The 18,265-nt window shown below is 45.0% G+C and overlaps 1 protein-coding gene across 2 annotated transcripts in view; it reads right to left on the bottom strand.

The window, feature by feature from the left end:
• Rnf144b (ring finger protein 144B) overlaps window positions 1-18,265 on the bottom strand; it is a 159,645-nt gene that overhangs the window by 98,419 nt on the left and 42,961 nt on the right. The window contains exon 1 of one of the 2 annotated variants that reach the window (XM_026402175.2): window positions 10,192-10,256. The exons of the other annotated variant lie outside the window; for it this stretch is intronic. The gene's annotated coding sequence lies outside the window, so the exon portion shown is untranslated. Of the gene's footprint in view, window positions 1-10,191; window positions 10,257-18,265 lie in introns of those variants that run through there. 2 annotated transcript variants of the gene reach the window in all.

Genomic DNA, 18,265 nt, shown 5'->3' with positions numbered 1-18,265 from the left:
GATCCTCTTCCAACCTTGTTGTCCATCTGCTTGCTGAGAATGTGAAACTGTCTGGTTCCAAGTCGGAGAAGGAGAGGAAATCATCTGCTAAAGCCACAGGCGTAGGACCCGCAAAGGCACGCTGCCATCACCACGTGCAGTAGGAACCTGGCTCACACCTTGCGGCTGCCTGGCTGGACTTCACGCAGTCATGGTGAGCCCCAGGGGTGAGTTCAGGGACCCAGCAAGACAAAGGAGAAATGCTGTCAGTTCGTTCTTCCTGTACTTACTGCAGGCTAATGGAGGAGAAAGAACAGCTCAAAGAACCACAGACAAGAAAGAAGAGTCAATAGGTATTTTAGAGGCAGACGTTGGCTAATTAATGACAACACCTACTTGTCCAGAAGTGCAGCCAGCCAGCCCTTCCTCCCTACTCCTCTTCCCTAGCCTGGTCTGCCCTTCCCACAGGAATCACTGAGGACACCAAAGGCTCCTCCTTCCACTGGACCTACCCTTCTTTTATACCACCCTGCACCTTTCAATACCCACACCCACCATCCCCACATACCTGCATGGTTTCCCCTGCCTCCTTAAGGAGGCAGAAAATTGAGATTCCAGAAGCACTAAACTTCAGAGAAGCTCCGGTGAACAAGGATTCAGGAAGCTAATGAGTTCAGAGCCACGGACAAGAAGAGTTCTAACTCTACATTTAAGGGTAAGAAAAACCTCAAGGCCATAATTAACATTTCAGCCATGTTATAGGCCAAATGATCATTCATGGTTTGGCTAGAAACTTAACCAGCAAGGATAATGTTGTTTCCATAGCAAGATGAATTCCATGTTCTAAACAACGGTCTGCAAACAAACTTCTGGAACACTAAATATTCATAAATTTGGGCCACCAATAAAACATGTAACAACATATTTTTCACCTCTGAGTTTCTTCTCCCTAACAGCTGAAGAAGAAAATAGAAAGTACCCATGTATGCAACAGGGCACTAAGGTCTAATCTCCTTCCCCAGGAGCTACTTCGGTTGACAGTGAAGTTGGTGACTACCACTTGCTCCTAAGGGTGAATTTATTCTTCCCAATGTGTCCAAAACGAGTAACTGGACCCACTTCTGGATAAAGGGGAAAGGCCTTTAAACATTATAAGGAGGCAGAAGAGACAACAGGTGTGGGAGGGTTTAATTCACTTTCTGTTGGCCAAGAAAGTAAGTAGAGCTATTGCTACTGCAGCTCAAGAGATAAGTCAAGCTCCAAAGGAAGTTGGTGATTTCTTCTGAACAGGTTCTCTAACTGTACTCATGTGTCAGCACATGTGTGCACACACAAGTGCATGAACAGAGACACTTGGGATAAGGAATGAGTTAGAAGAAAAACGATAATGCCCTTCAAAAGAGGAAAATCACTAACACAATAACCTATTGGCCAAGCCTGTCCTAGTATTATTTTCTCTTCAAAGAATTATAAGAAGCCGGGCACAGTGGTGCACCCCTATAATCCCAGTATCCCGGGAGGCCGAGGCAGGAGGATCACAAGTTCAAAGCCAGTCTCAGCAAAAGTGAGATGCTAAGCAACTCAGTGAGACCCCGTCTCTAAACAAAATAAAAAATAAGGGCTGGGGTTGTGGCTCAGTGCTTGAGTGGCCCTGGGTTTAATCCCCAGTACAAAAAAAAAAGAAGGGTCAGACCCGGAGGGAAACTTGGACTTCTCTGTGGAACAGTACCCAAAGTGGTGGCAGCCAAACTAGATGAGCGAGCAAAGGCCAAAGTCAGACCAGGAAAGAAAGGTGCCTCAAATCCCGTGGCGGCTGCACCTGGGTGAGGTCATCCATCCCCTTGGCTGCAGCTGACTGCACCAGGATGAACGTCTGTCTGAAGCAGAGCCCGTCGATTTTCTCCATCAGGAGTTTGGCATTGGGATTTGGGGACGGCTAACACGTGGGCCTGGTCAGAGCTGCGCAGCAGCCACGTTGCATAACCTACAGAAGCCAAAGAGGGAACAAGAACAGATGTGCAAGGAGGAGGTGCGATAAGAGAGAATGAGGATTACGGCTTTCCCATTCTCAGTTCCAGTTCCTTCGGGAAGCCATCTGCATTCTGCATTTCAAGACATCCCCGCTCCTTACAATATATTTTCTTTTTTGTCAAAGCTAGCCTGAATTTAATTTAGTTATGTAAGACTAGAAGCTCTTTTATTAAACCATATTACCATAAAGTAAGTCACTCTAGGAAACTCTATGAAAGTGAACTGTATGAAAAGAGTATAGGGCCGGGGGTGTAGCTCAGTTGGTAAAGAGCTTGCCTTGCACTCACAAAGCCCTGGGTTCAATCCCCAGCACCACAAAAAGTAAAGAGTATAGACTTTTTTTAAACATATTTTCAGTTATAGATGGACACAATACTTTTAATTTATTTATTTTACTTTTATGTGGTGTCGAGGATTGAACCCAGTGCTTCACACGGGCTAGGCAAGTGCCCAACCACTGAGCTATAAACCCAGCCTGAGCATAGACTTTTGACTCAACCAGGTTCAAATTGTGATGCCCTGAATATAAGCCATCTAGTCTAGAGGAAGCTTTCTAGGCTACCTGAACCTTAGTGTCTTCACCTAGAAAATGAATGCAGTTAACTGTCCCATCTAATTGTGAAAACCAGTACGCAGGAAGCACAAATTATAACTTCTAGTAGAATTCAGAGGAATAGTACTATGTAAATATGAAATTTTGCACATTTTCTGACATATGGTCCTGCTGAACCTCATGCATAGAACCTAAAGGACTGAAAAATCTTCCAATTCTGCATGTCTCAGAATGTGTCCCTAGGTACAACCATAGACAAGAGATGACCCATCCCTGCTATTACCACTTGCTATAACACAACATGAAGGTCCAACTAATCTTGGAGAAACACTTAATCCAGCTCCTCAAGAGGAAGAACTCACTCACTTGAGAAAGGTATGAAGCCCTCTTTTTTTCCTTTTTAAGGACCCCTAGAAGTCCTCATACTGTGTGTGTGTGTGTGTGTGCGCACGCGCGCGTGCACACGGGAGCATGTGCACACGTGCTTTCTTTCTTGTTAATTATTAATTTATTTGCAGTACCAGGGACTGAGCCCCAGGATGCTCTATCAAGGAGCTGTATCCCTGGCCATCCTTTTTTTTTTATTTTTGAGACAGGATCTTTCTAAGCTTCCCAGGCTGGCCTCAAACTTGTTATCCTTCTGCCTCAGCCTCCCCAAGTCTAGGATTTCAAGCGTGCAACACTGCATGTGGCCACAAATCCCTCTTAAGACAGAATCACTTCTTAAGGACACCACTCCCAACTCTGTCACAATGGCAATCAAATTTCACTGTGGGTTTTGGAGGGGACAAGCCATAAACAAGCACAAGCAGCATTTACTCTATTAGATTTTAATCACTGAGCTCCTTGAATTTCTCCCTCGGTGAGCTGTGCAGGAGGGCAGAAATTGGGTCTGTCATTCGAAGGATTATCTTCCCATGGGAGTATTCAGAAATGGCAAGTTAAAAAGCATGTAGTTTTTATAATGATAAACTGTAATTTATGGTAATATTTGCTCAAGAAATAAAAAAAATATGATTTGAGATCTACTTCAGAATCGCCACCAATGTAATTAAGTCCAGGGCTGAAGGAATGGAGTTTCTGCTTGGTCAGTTCTAAAGAACTAAACGTTTGGCAATGGAGCACTGTACAATGCACAGCTTGAGGTCTTCTTTGATTGTCTTCTACTCTGATATTTCAAAAGAACACACCACCTAACCCATAAACATGGAAGTATACACCTGTACACACCGAGAATAAGGGCCCGATCTCCATGGGCTTGTCTTGTACCACAATCAGTCAAAAATGCCCACACGTTGCTGCTCCCATGTGTTGAGGGTACTGGTGAGCTTGAGGGGACCTGGGTGCAGCAGCACCTCAAGACACGTTCAGCACGCTCAGTAAGACTCCGAGTGAGCAAACCACAATCCACCAAGTTACACATCGTAGATCCGTAGGCAGCGTCTAGTCTCACTTCTGCATTAGTGCTGCCTTAACTGACCTGTGGACAATCTGGACACTACATTCTTACCCAAACTGGAATTTTTATTCATCTCTCCAGCGTTAGTATTGAATAAATCCTTATTATGTGTCAGGCACGGGGCTGGACCTGTGAGGGATACAACGGTTAACCAGAAGGCCAGTGTGCCTGACCTCACGAGAAAAGGACTGTCCTTCCTTTCTAGCAAGAAAAACAGTTTTTTAAAGCAGTTATCCTGAAGTGTGATGAGTACTGTGCCCAGCAAGGCCTGTGCCGTGGAAGCACTTCCCTGGGACCTAGAATGAGCCTCATCTGGAGCAATGCTCTCAAGGTGAGGTCCCTGGTCCAGCAGTGTGGACACTGCTGGGTGACTAGTTTTAACAACCCCTCCAGGGGAGGCTGATTCAAACCCCCTCTCAGAGCAGTTCATCTGGATCACTTTTAAAGTTTCCCCAGCTAATTATAAATTAGTACAACTGCTATGGAAACCAGTATAAAGGCCTGGGACCACCATGTGACCACCAAGTGACTTCTGGGTATTTATCTTGAAGAATCAACGTCATCATACTGTAGCGACACATGCACACCCATGTTGTAGCAGTGCAATGCACATCAGCCTAACTATGTAACCAGCCTGGTGTCTTATCAACAGATAAACGAATCAAGAAAATGTGATATATATACACAGTGGAGTTTTATTCAGCCATAAAGAAAAATGAAATTATGACACTTGCAGGAAAATAGATGGAACTAAAGACCATTATGTTAATCGAGGTAAGCCAAACTCAGAAGGTCAAGGGTCATGTTTTCTCATAGGTAGAATATGCTAGAGAGCAAAACTAAAAAGAAAAGTGGGGTGGGGTCTCGTGGAAATCAAAAGGACATCAGTAGAGGAAAGAGACCAGGAGGTGGGGGCGGGGAGGAAGGGGGTGAGTGCTGGGGAGTGATACTGGCAAATTACATTGGCATATTGTGTGCATGTACGAGTATGTCGCAAATCCCATTGTTATGTACAACTACAATGCACCAATAAAAATGTGGAAAGAAAAAAAATTAAAAATAAAATTCCCCCAGCTAATTCTAATGTCAAGTGAAGCGTTGAGAATTACTGGTCTATCACAGAGGTAGGAAAGACCTCCCCAGGGAACTGACATCTAAGCTGAGACAGGAGAGGAGTAGGAGTCAGAAAATAAATATGGAAAAAGTGCCCAGACAGTGAAAACTGTGTGTTTCAAGGGCAGAGGGCAGAAAAACACGATGCATGTGAGGAATTTAGAGAATTCAGTAGGGCTGGAGTGTAGAAAGGTTGAAATGCACTCTAGAATTCGGGTGGAGGGGTTAGCCAGGTGAGAGAGAAGGAATCTGTAAGTTTAAAAGCTGAACTAACAGACCATAGGAAGCCTCTTTAAGCGACTTCATCTTACCAGATCTGTATTCTTTAAGTGATCCCTTTGGCTACACTATAGAAATAGATCCAGGGGAGCGAAATTGCATGCAGGCATTTCTAGGTAAGGGTACTGCAGCACAGGGTTAGAGACGATGCTGACAGTGGCCAAAAACTGCTGGGACTAGGGACCAGGGAGGATGTGGGCAATACAGGAGTTCAATATCCCAAGGTTGACTTCCATGTTTCTGATAACAGCAATTGGATGGGCGACCGTGGAGGAAAACACATGTTGATTTCAAGGTGAACTATAGAGTGACATGCCTTGGGCTCTATGACAACAGGTCTGTGAAAACACGGATCCAGGAGAAGTCTGCTTACTTAGTTATCGAATAGAAACCAGGGATTTTGACTTCACCTACAGTCATACAAGTTTGAGGTGAAGAAAGCTTAGAACCTAAACCTCTTTGGATCACTCACAAATAGAGATATCAAAGGTTCCAAACAGGAATGACCAGAGCAGTAGGACCAAGTGAGTGGACTCCACAAGAGCCAAGGGACTAGAAAGTTCTGTGAAGAAGAGACTGCAGAATCTAAAGGCACTGAAAACTCAAGCAAGGTAAAGACCCAAAGGGCCCACTGGACCGGCGATCCTGGAGGTCAACACTGACTCCGCAACAGGAGACCCAGGAGTAGGGAGATGGGGTGTGAACTGCAAGTAGAAACAAAGATGGCAGTGGGCAGCATGGTCAAGAAAGACGAGGCAGTGGGCACCGTGGCACACGCCTGTCCTCCCAACAGCTCCAGAGGCTGTGGCAGGAGAATTCCAAGTTCAGAGCAAGGCTTAGCAACTTAGCAAGACCCTGTCTCAAAATAAAAAATAAAAAAGGGCTGGGGATGTGGCTCAGTGTAAAGCACCCCTGGGTTCAACCCCCAGTAGCTGGATAGACCATGAAGAATAAGGTCCATGAGATGCACACTCGGGGAGAGTGATTCAGCATTTTCATTAAGCAACATACTCTAGGTACATGTCTAAGTTGAGGCTCCCCATAAACCAGAGCTCCATGAAGGTGAAGAAGAGGCAGAACATTGTAAATAAGAGAGCCGGGTTAAATTGATGCAGTTCAACTAAAAATAAACCAAAACAAGATGCTTTCACAAACATAAATTGCTAAATGATAATCGAAGCAAATTTGGCCACAGACTCTCAATAGAAGAAAATATTATGTTCAAGAAGTTAGTGCTCTTCAGAAGTTTAAAACCTTTTAGAAATAACTGTTAGCATAAAATGTTAATGAAGAGAGTCCCCCTCTCTTTTTCCATATATATTCCACAAGCTTATACACAATATCGACAGTTGGTTTGAGTTAGGGTGGTCTTATAGGAAACCATGCCAACGTATCAATGATATGAAGCAAAGGCTGAGTATCCACACTGCTGGGAAGACAGCATAAGGCTTCAGAGCCTCGACCACTCCCAAGTTCTTCAGAATCCGAACCACGGGCCCTACCACAACCCCCCTCTAGCTGCAGTCATTTCATCTGCCTTGCTCCATTTATGTGTGTGCTGGGACTATGCACGTGTAACTATGTACATGACACGTATTATGTATTATCATGCACGTAAATTATGCACTACACTAATATAAGCATGCATGAAGTTATTAATATTATACAATACTAATGCCTAATCATATGTACTCTAATTACAACCATGAATTGTGAGTGTGTGTGTGTGTGTGTGTGTGTGTGTGTGTGTGTATTCTGGGGATTGAGGGCCCTGCACGTATTATGCAAGCACTCTACCACTAAGCTACATCCACAACCCTTTCTATTGTATTTGAGACAGGGTCTTGCTAAATTGCCCAGGCTGGCCGCCAACTTGGGATCCTCTGCCTCAGCCTCCTGAGTAGCTGAGATTACAAGCGTGCACCACCCTGCCCAGCTTCCCATGAATATTCTTCACTAGAGGTAGTGACCTGGCCAACAGAGACCTAACGTTACAGGCATCACTGGTGAGGCTGGCCCTAACATGGCCCCTCTCCAGCAAGGAGAAAGGGGTGACTTTGTTGAATAAGTCTGTCAGAGCATTTCCACTCCCGCTACTAGTATGTCATTTAGTAAAAGATGGGGACACCAATCTGACCAATGAACTTCCAGGGGAAGCCGGATCCAGTGGTTATTGAGAAGTCTATTCTTGACAGGCACATAGGGGAAAGGCATGTGACCACTTCCATTTTTCTGCCATTGGTAAATGCAGGTGTGATGCTTGGGTCTGCTGCAGCCCTTCTGTCAGATAACCACAAGTCATCGGCTGCCACACTGAGGGTGACAACGGAAGATTAAAAACAGCCAGTCCATGAGGACCCCGTTGAACTGCTAAATCAGTCACTTCTGAAACGTCTTATACCCGTGCTTCTGATTATGTAGACTTATAAATTTTCCTTTCTGCATAAACCAGTTTTACCCAAGCTTCTAGTACTTTCAGCCAACAGTTGCTCATTATTTCTAACATATGCATATTTCCAAAACACATCTCTAACATATTGATTATCTCTAATGTAATAATATGTCTGTATCAATTAAAGCTAATTGTTTTTAAACACTAAGCTGCTTACATGAAAACTTCTGCAGAAAGACCAAAACACAATATGGCAATTTTCCTCATTATTTGCAATCAAATTGATTACATGCACCTTCATTATTTCTCCCCACTCATGATTTCTCACAGAAAACTCTGTAGCAAACAACCTAAAAGAAACCGGAGAAGGGGGAGGTTTGACATCATGTTCATATCTCAAACTCTTACTGTATGACAAGTATCTATCTTGCTGTTGACAAACACAAAGTTGTGAATATCAGACTAAAAATCCAAAAATCACAATCTTTATAGTGTGAATGCCAAAATGAATTTAGGGGTTAGCATCTTAAGATTTTTAAAAAGTACTGGAAATAAAAGAACACTCTAGGGAAGAGAGAAATCACTGTCCAACTAATATAACAGATGGCCTCAGAACTGAACTTCTCTTCCCCATTGATTGTCCTCGCAGACCCGAATGTTAACTGTAGCCATGAAAAAATAATTTAAAGCTACCCTTGTTCCCCCTCCATACAGCTAACTACCACTTGGCTTTAGAGGCACACTTATTTCCATACTTTCTAGCCCTATTGTTTTGGTAACTCCTTTGTACTTGGTGGAGGGAAGGGAAGTGTGGAGGACTGGAGTTTCACTTATTTCTTCCAAGTAAAGTTCCATGACACAATTTTCATCATTGTTTCAGTGCTGTCTGGGTCTCGGAATCTGCTCATATCCATACTACCATTCAAATTCCAAAAACTATTTTCAATAGTTAAAACATACATTGTTTCAATTTGGTTCTCTTATTTATGTCCCTAGTACTCTTCCCTTCCCTAACAGTACAGAAGTAAAACAAGGGCCACAGAGGTGGGAGAAGGCAGGATTATTCAAGCAGAATAGTTACTAGAAGGACACAGAGTATCAGTGAGGACACTGGTTCTCTGCCCTGATACTACACTAGAATCACTGGGGGTGCATTTTAAGAATGACACTTGGGGCTGGGGCTGTAGCTCAGGGGTGGAGCGCTTCCCTAGCATGTGTGAGGTACTGGTTCGACCCTCAGAACCACATATAAATAAATAAATTAAAGGTATAAAAAATACAACATTTCTTTTAAATGACACTTGGCTGGTTTCAATGCTAAATCGGTAAAACCAGAAGCTCTGGAAACAGGGTCCTGGAAGTTATATTTTTAAATAGATTCCCCACATGATTTTAATGTGTACCTAGAGTTCACTAAGAATTAGATTTGTTTGCTTATAACAGGGGTTGGGGGGAGGGAATGTCTTAAGATAAAAGCTTTTTCTTCCTTTCATATAAAAAAAGTTTCTTTCTGCACATAATTGTGCCTATAAAGCTGCTGAGTTATTTAGGACCTGAGCTTATTCTGTTTTCTGCTCACAGTCCTTGTGTCAGTCTTGTATTTGCAAGATTACTTCATGGGCCAAGATGCCTGCTGAAATTCCAGCCATCACATCCAACAACAGAGGAAAGAAGAAAAGAGAAAGGAGCAGAAGAATGTGTATCTCTTCTAGAAGGACCCACTCTAACAGCCTAACTGGAATTTCCCACTGCCTTTCTACTTACATCTTATTATCTGAAGCTCAACTGTGGGACGACATTTGGTTGCAATGGAGACTGAGGTATACAGCCTTTTAACTTGGCTCATGCTCTGTTACTGAAGGAGAAGTTGCAAGAGGGATTTGGAGAGGCAACCAGCAGGTTCTGCCTCAGTTAAGGAAATCTGCAGCATAGCTTAGGCTCTTTCCTTTCAAATGTGCTCTTTTTTGTTTAAATCAACCTCATTTTTATTTTTTATTTTTTATTAATATGTATTAATTGCACATATTCGTGGGGTCAAGTTTGATATTCCAGCACGTACACCCAACACATATGGATCAAATCGGGAATTTGCACCACCCTCTCCGCATCATTTCTTCCCTGCCGGAGCCTCTGAGCACCCTGTCCACATCTTCTTAAGATATATAACAGGATGTTTTGAATGACAGCCATCCCTCTGTGCTGGGGAACATCAGTGCTTACTGTTATCCACCTGTGTTGTGTACCCTTTACCCACCCCTGCCCGGGCCCTTCCCAACCTCTAGTAATCACTACTCTACATTCAGGCCCATTTTCCCAAGTTTTAACCAGCCTTAGAAGACACTTATGTGACATGAAACACAAAGTACGAAAACTCAACACCATTACCTTCTGCCATGGTTAAATAAGCTCAAGACACAGAACCACATTCACCAGCAGGATCTGTTGTCCATAAGGTCACAGTGACCTTATAATAAGCTTCAAACACTGGGCGTAGGATCAAGGATATGTGTGCATTGCACAAGAGCCGTACCCATTCTGGGCAAGGTGCGCAAGGAGCCAGGAGGTCTTTTGTAACATAACCCTGAGCTAAGAATAGAGACAGACTCTTCTCTGCCACACTGAGCAGCAGGTACACCAAGAGATACTCACCCCTGTGCTGCCAATCGCCCAGTTTCATACATACATTTGACCCTGAGCTCTTTCTTATAGATTCTGTGTGTGATGGAGCAAGGAGAGTAAGATGCTTCTCAATGTGGGCAGATGCATCTTGCACAGAAAGTGTGGGACTACCCACTTCCAACTCGGTGCCACTCCCTGCAGCTCCTCTCCCTTCCTCACACCCACTGGGCCTCCAGTGGTCTCATGGTGGCCACAGCAGAGGCCTCTATCACAGCATTGCCATTAACAGATTCCAAATCCCCACCCCAGTGACCTGGGTCTTAAACTGCCTAAGAGCAGGAACACCACTGCTTCCCGGCAGTGAGGGTGGTGCCGATCAGGTAAATGAAAGAACATAACCAACGAGCCGCCTTTCTAGTTAGTGCTTGGCAAAATGTGTGCTGACACAAGGTACCTTTAAGGAGCCTTCGGGCCTGAACAGCCGCCAAAATTCTCATGTCCTAACCTCCAGGACTTCAGAATACGACCATATTTAAGGATATCGTCTCTAGAGAGGTAACTGGGTTAAAATGAAGTCACTGGGGGTGGGACCTGATCCAACATAACTGGTGTCCTTATAAGAAGATATAATGTCACCAGCACATAGAAGGAAGACCGTGTGGGGACACAGGGAGAAGACTCCATCTGCAAGCCAAAGAGGGGGACCTCAGGATAAACCAAACCTGCTGACGTTTTGATCTTGGATAAACTACCAGTCCGTGGTGCTTCCTTGCAGCAGGCTCCCAAACTAATGGAAGGAGCAGCAACCTCAAACAGCACTGGTGTTAGCCTGGTGGTAAAGACCCTGAGATCACACAGTTAGGTGCTCACCTCTTTTACCTAACTACAGGCAGGTCTAGACCAAATCAAAGTCTAAAGTCCCAGTTTTGTTTTTTTTTTTTTTTTTAATGAACACAAAGAAAGAAAAAGAGAGAGAGAGAGAGAGAGAAAGGGAGGGAAAGAGGAGACAAAAACCCAGACAGGCATGGTAACACACACCAATAATCCCAGACAATCTGGGAGCTTAAGGCAGGAAGATTGCAAGTCCAAGGTCAGCCTCAGCAATTTAGCAAGACCATGTGTCAAAATAAAAAATAAGGGCTGGGATACGGCTCAGTGGTAAAGTACCCCTGGCTTCAATCTCACCAGTATCAAATAACCCAAAAACAAACAAACAAACAAAAAGCCCTATAATTTGAACAACAAAATAAAGTGGGATTAAATTATAGCACAAAACATAAAATTAAATATTCATATATCCATATGACTTGAATAGATGAGTGAGAAGAGGACAATCTCCCATGTGGAAAAATTCCAATTAATTTGTACATGTAGATACTCTCCCTCAAGGAGGTGGCGCATAGCACTCCACTTCTTACGTGACTTCCTTCTACTGAGTTCTGGAGGAAAAAGGAGGGTGGGGACGAAGCTTTGCAGTGGAAAACCCCGACCAGGAGCTCCAGGCTCATATCAGTGTGACAAGTCATGCTGACAGCCTGTCCCCCAATGAGGTGAAGCGAAGGGGGTGCGCTGCTTCCTAAGAACCCACACCCAAGCCTGATCATGAGGAAATCACCAGCAAAACCCAACTTCCCACTGAGGAACAGTCTGAAAATACTCTTCAAAACTGCGAAGGTCATCAAAGACCTTGTGAGAGAGAGACGTGCTGGGAGAAGCCTAAGGAGAGATGGTGACCACATGTAACTGGTGGCCTGGGTGGGTCCTGGGACAGAAGAGGATCCCTGGGAAAACACCGAGGCAGTGGGAATAAAGTACAGGCTGCAGTTAATTAAAAAACGGTAAATGGACCCCCGATGGGGGGTTGCTAAGGTGGGAGGTGGGTACTCCGATGTGTCTGTCCCTTCCTCTCAAAGTGGCCGGGAACCCAAAGCTGCTCTCCAGGAGCAGTCTGTAAAATGGGAGTGCTCCTAACACTCATGGGCAGGGCACCCTGCAGAATTTCAGGAGGGCTCTTTCTTTACCATCTGCAGGACTCCCCAGAAGAACCTGCGGGTGCTGGAGGAGGGAGCCCTGGGCCGGAAAGGGCTGCCCAGCCACATGGCCTCCGGTGCCCAGCCTCATGGAAGCAAGCCCAGTTCAGTTACCTGGGCAGCAGGGGTGGGTTCTCGGAGGGAAGTCAAAGGGTACCACACGAGAAGTGGAAAGGTGACCTAAGGAAGGACGCCGGCCACCAGCTCTGTGGCATTCTCTTAATGAACTCCCCAACCTGCTGACAGCCTCCCAGGCTCAGCAGTTAGTTCCTCAGTATCTTCAAGTCCATCAAACCACCGACGGTGACTCACACCAAGAGAAATCAGGTAGAAAAACAGGCACCACCGTGGCAGGCAGCCCCCCCGCCCCACACTGGACTTGGTCAGCAGGGTCTCAGAGTGAGCAGGGGCCACAACAGCAAGGGCCTCAACCAGCTTCCTGGGAAACCCAGGAACCAGCTTCATCCGCTCACGGGAAAGGCTGGCCATGGAGGAGCCTCCTGCAGGCTTGGCTGCCCGATGCCCCCATCTCCATGATCAACAGCAACCCACCACTAGCACTTGGTGGCTTCAGACCTGGGACTAGGAGGCAGCCACCTGCGGAATACAACCTGCTCCACCAGTCAGCTGTGTCCGCAGCAGGTTTGCCTGATTTCATCATCTGACCCTGTTATTCATGTGGCCATGGGAAAAACCACAAGGAACTCCCATAAGTGTTTTCCAGGGCAAACCAAAGCATGATAAAGAAAGGAGGGGGGTGGGAGCGAGAAAGTCAACTATCTATAAGCACTATCCCAAGCAAAGGAGAACAAAATAAGTTTACCTACAGTACGTAGCTACAGAATGACTTCACCTACAGTAGATTTACCTACTGAAACTGTCAACATGCTACAGAATAAATTTACCTCTATTACATGAATAAACATATTTCTGGGGCTGGGGTTGTGGCTCAGTGGTAGAGCGCTCCGCCTAGAATGCATGAGGTGCTGGGTTCAATCCTCAGCACCACATAAAAATAAAATAAAGATTGTGTCCACCTAAAACTAAAAAATAAACATTTTTTAAAATTAAAAAAAAAATAAACATTTCTAACAGGTTGGTCTCAATGGGAGGGAAATAGAGATTTGTTGTCATTCATTCATTCAGCCCTTTGCACGTGCCTACCAAGTGGAAACACTGGTCAGCACCCTGATCCCAAAGTCCAGCATGCACAAATACCATATGAAAAGTCTGTTTTTTGAATGCAAATTCCAGGGCCTCCCTCCCCAGCTCGCATCCTCACCCTACCATGAAAACATCCAGTCCAATTCAGCGGCAGGAGTGGGAGCTTCTAAATACATATTTTAAACACAGACCTCAACTAATTCTGGGGGAAAAAAAAAAAACTGATTTAAGTCTCATTCCCATTTGTAGTGGTTTTTAATCCTGGCTCACATTAGAAATCTCTGAAAAGATTGACGGAAGAAGAGGGCAAAGCCCTTACACATAAATACCCAAACCCCTAAACAAGCCGATCAGAACATCAGCATGTGAGACTCAGGAATGTGTTTTTTAAGCTCCCCAGGTGACTTGGCATTTGGTGTCTCCAGGTGGTATTATCTGTCTGGGTTGCTGTGCATCAGATTCCAAGCCCCTCCCTGAAGATTCTGATTCAGGTCTGGGTAAGGCCCCTGTTTGTCTAGGTAGCACCCCAGGGATTCTCATGATGGGGTTTGAGTAACCTGTCTTTTACTTAACTGAGTCAAAAACTAGAGTCCCCAGCAAGGCTACTAGGGATTATTTAGCCCTGTTTTGGAGTCTTCCCTGCACCTGCCACACCAAGCTCCAATCCGAGCTAAGAAAGAAGGAGCTCATCTTACTTAACACTGAACAGAAATGAAAACCTGATGCTTTATACCACCCAGACCTCTGAAGCCCCACATTTACTATTAATACAATTGCGTACGTCTGCAAGATTTAAATACTGTAGTGAACACTCCACACTATGTACCAGGCGAATGTCTTATGCCCACCTATTAACAAGTGTTCACAACAATGTTAAGAATCAGAGCTCTTCTAAATGCTAACTCCACAGATAAGGAAACTGAGGCACAAAGGTTAAGCAAATGGACTCAGTTACCTGGAGTCACCTAGAGGATGAATTTGAACTTGAAACGTAAAGGATCAGGGTCTGCTGTCTTAACCTTAACACAGTAATACTGCTCAGCAAGTGAAAGTTAAAAAGCCCACCCACACGTTACCTGTTGCCAGGAAAGAAAAAAAAAAATCAGAAGAGATCAAGCAAGCTAATGTTTACTGCATCCCCACCAGGTACCAAGCACGGGGCTCCAGGTGCGATGTATTTTATCTCACTTAACTCATTGCAAAGCACGATGCAAAATAAATAAATAAATAAATAGCCAGTGAAAGCTTCCAAGTGGACTTGGCAGGCTGGAGGCCAGAGAATGAGCCAGTTGGGGGTGCCCTTCGGGGCCAGAGGAGTCTGGACCACGTGTGACTGAGCTGGCTGTGGAAGGAGTTTTGGAAGAGGGGGAACTGTGGAGCTCTGTGACTCAAAGTCAGGCCTCACTGAGGTCTGGAAGGGGACAGGAGCTTCATTCAGACATGCTGCCTCCCAGGGCAAATCGTAACAAGTCAGGCAGATGGCTGAGGTCCGCCCACTTGGAGGACTGACAAGACACGATGTTGCCTTTAAAGAAAACCCACAAGACCAACCCCCTCATCATGCCTTCGGTTTCCTCGGGAGTAGGGGCACGGGAGGGAGAAAAGGATGCAAACCTGAGGCCTTAGAGAACATCTGGCCAGTGGCCTGGAGAGAACTGCCTGAGTCCTCAGGGGAAGCAATGGTGAGTGGCTGCTGACTGCCAACCTCTCCCTATCTAGCTGCTTGTGACATTATATGATGACAATCCCTAACGGCACCTCTAGTCAAGAAGAGCCATGCTAAAGATCAGCCTCCAGGAAACCTGCCTGCCTCCAGCATTCCTGAGGCCCAGGGCTCTGCCTCTGCCAGGCCACAGGGCACACACACAGTGAGGCCTTCACAGCACTGGAACCCTGTGCCCGACAGCTGAACAGGAAGGTTTAAGGGAACTGGGAGCAGATGCACAAAGACAAGCCCTAGAGAGGTAGGGAAAGGAGTGTCTTAGTCCACATGGGCCGCTGCAGCAGGATACCATCAGCTGGTATAGTTTATAAACAACTGAAACCCTATTCCCCACAGTTCTGGAAGCTGGACAGTCCAAGACCAAGACACACTCGGTGTCTGATGAGGGCCTCCTTCCTAGTGTATGGAAAGCCACCTTGTCCCTGTCACCCCACATGGTGGAAGCAGCAGGGGTCTCTCAGACCTCTTTCATAAGGGCACTAATCCCATTCACAAGGGCCCTGCCCCCATGACCAAGTGGCCTTCCTCAGGCCCCAGATTCCTAATACCATCACCATGGGGGGGTCAGCCAAGAGTTCAACAACATGGATTTCTGGGACAACAACATTCAGATCATAGCAGGGAAATCTAGAAGTCTGGCAAAGAACCCCACCGCAGCAGCAGCAAGAACATTTTGGCTGCTACAGACCAGATCCAAGAATATGAGCCATTGGGTCCCTTCAGGTGGGCTATGGGAAGCTCTGGGCCCAAACTCATGAATTGGAACGGAAAGGCAGGCACAGTGCTGCAGGTAAATCCCACCCATAACTGAGGCAGGGGTAGAGACGTGAGTCTTCCTACCAGACATGCATTCACTTACAAGATCAAGGGCAAGTGAGAGTGACAGTTTCACAGACGTGGGGAAACAGATAAGATGTACAAACCTTCCTGAGAGAAGGTCCAGTGAACAAACAGAAACAGGCAGTGGCTCTCTCCGATGGCCATGAATAATAAGCAAATATGTTAAATTATCCTATACTTCCTTCTCTTTTTAACTGAGCTCCTACTATGGTTTATTTAGAAATTGACAAAGCCAAACATGACCAAAAAAAAAAAAAAAGCCTGATTGAAGTTGATTGAAGAGTTTATTATTTTCCAAACCTTCTATTATATGTTTTATTCCTCTGGGCATGTAGGGCTGAGTAGACCATTTATGCCAGACAAATCAGAATTAATGGTTCAAGATTTTTTTACTTCCTCCATACAAGAAATAATAGCTGGCAGCATTTATAATTTATCATTGCTTCAAGGCAGACTGCACTCACATTTCCCACCTTTCGTACAATCCACTTAAAATCCATACCTACTGTCTTCCCTCTGTGCATTATGAAGTCCTAATCTCCTTTGTGTGCTATACCAATAGTGACTTCTCCGTTGGCAAACAGTGCAATGCCTGCTTGCAACCCACTGAACCTTCAAAGCAAGCAGTAATACCAAATATTTAGAACATTCGCAGGCATACCAAATGAAAACAAGTCTACTGTTCCCAAGAATTATTTGATGTACATCCATGAGCAATAAACCTGGTGAATTCTCCAAAGGGGGAAAAAATGAAAGAAAGCAATGTTTTGGAAATTTTCCTTTCCTCAACTTGGACAAACCTCTATGGGAGCAAATATGACCTGGTATTTTAAAGATGTATGTGACTAAATCTCTCACTCAACAGTAACCATTGTGGGAGGGGGCCGTCTAGTTCTTCCACTATTTCGTGAATGTGCTGCATCAAGCATAGCAAATGCTCAAGGGACATCTTTGGAAAGAAAAGGTGTTGCCTAAGGCTAAAAACAAAACTAACTTAGAAATATCCTTGGCTGAAGCCATTAAAAATAAATGAGAGGAATCTGATTAGGCTTCCAAGCAAACACCTCGCTGTCATCGTCATTTACATTCATCTGCCATTTATACAGCTTGCGTAGTAAAAGGAAGACACCTGAGAGCCATCGCAACAACATTCACAGAAGAAACCCAGGCTGTGGGACTGGAGTTACCACCAAGCACCACGGGGCCATCGCCTGCCAGCCCCGGCTTCCTACGAGAGCTCTTGACCTTTCGAAGACACTCTCCTCCTGGGTACAGTAGGGCACCACAAAAGCTTCCAGAGAGAATTAAGTCTGCTCATAACAGCAAACAACTCCTGGGTATTTATCATCTGCTAGAAATGATGTAAATTCTTTACATTTTTATACTATTTTATACAAAGAAAATCTCATTTACTCCTCAGGTTAAACCAAATATTATTTTCTCCATTCCGTAGACGAGAAATTGGAAGCATTTAGACCTTCAGCTGCTTGCCCAAGGTCAGACACGGTGAGCACCAAAACCAGGGCAGAGACACAGTACGTGGCCTCGAAAGCTGGTGCCACAACCTCTAGGCCACACGGGCATCCAGATGTCTAGCCTTTCCTTGGGCACAGAAGAAAGGAGGGAGGGACCGCTTTGCCTCCCCAGGGAAGAACTGGGTATCTGAGGTACTAGAGGGACCCTTTAAACTCATACACCACTATGTATTCCTTACACTTAGTACATGTACTGACTCTTCAGAAAAATAATACTCTGCCCTGGGGACGTAGCTCAGTGGCAGTGCATTTGCCTAATGTGTGTGTATGAGGCCCTTGGTTCCCTCCTCAGTGCGCGAGCACACACACACACACACACACACTCACAAAAAAAAATCAAACAATAATATACTAAAAAAGGACTTAAATGAAATTGCTACAAGCGTTAGCAAAACTGACAATAATACTATCCTCGTATGTAAAGATTTGGGGAAAGACATCACTTCCACCACTTAGCACTAAAAGCCTTGGGAAATCACACAAAAACCCATCCAGCCACCGTTGAATACATGCTGAAGTTCCTAATATAACTGCTGCACGACTCTGCG

Source organism: Urocitellus parryii, chromosome 8 (assembly GCF_045843805.1).
Source record: "Urocitellus parryii isolate mUroPar1 chromosome 8, mUroPar1.hap1, whole genome shotgun sequence".
In the NCBI taxonomy this organism is placed as follows: domain Eukaryota; kingdom Metazoa; phylum Chordata; class Mammalia; order Rodentia; family Sciuridae; genus Urocitellus; species Urocitellus parryii.
This window is presented reverse-complemented; position numbering and strand designations above follow the sequence as displayed.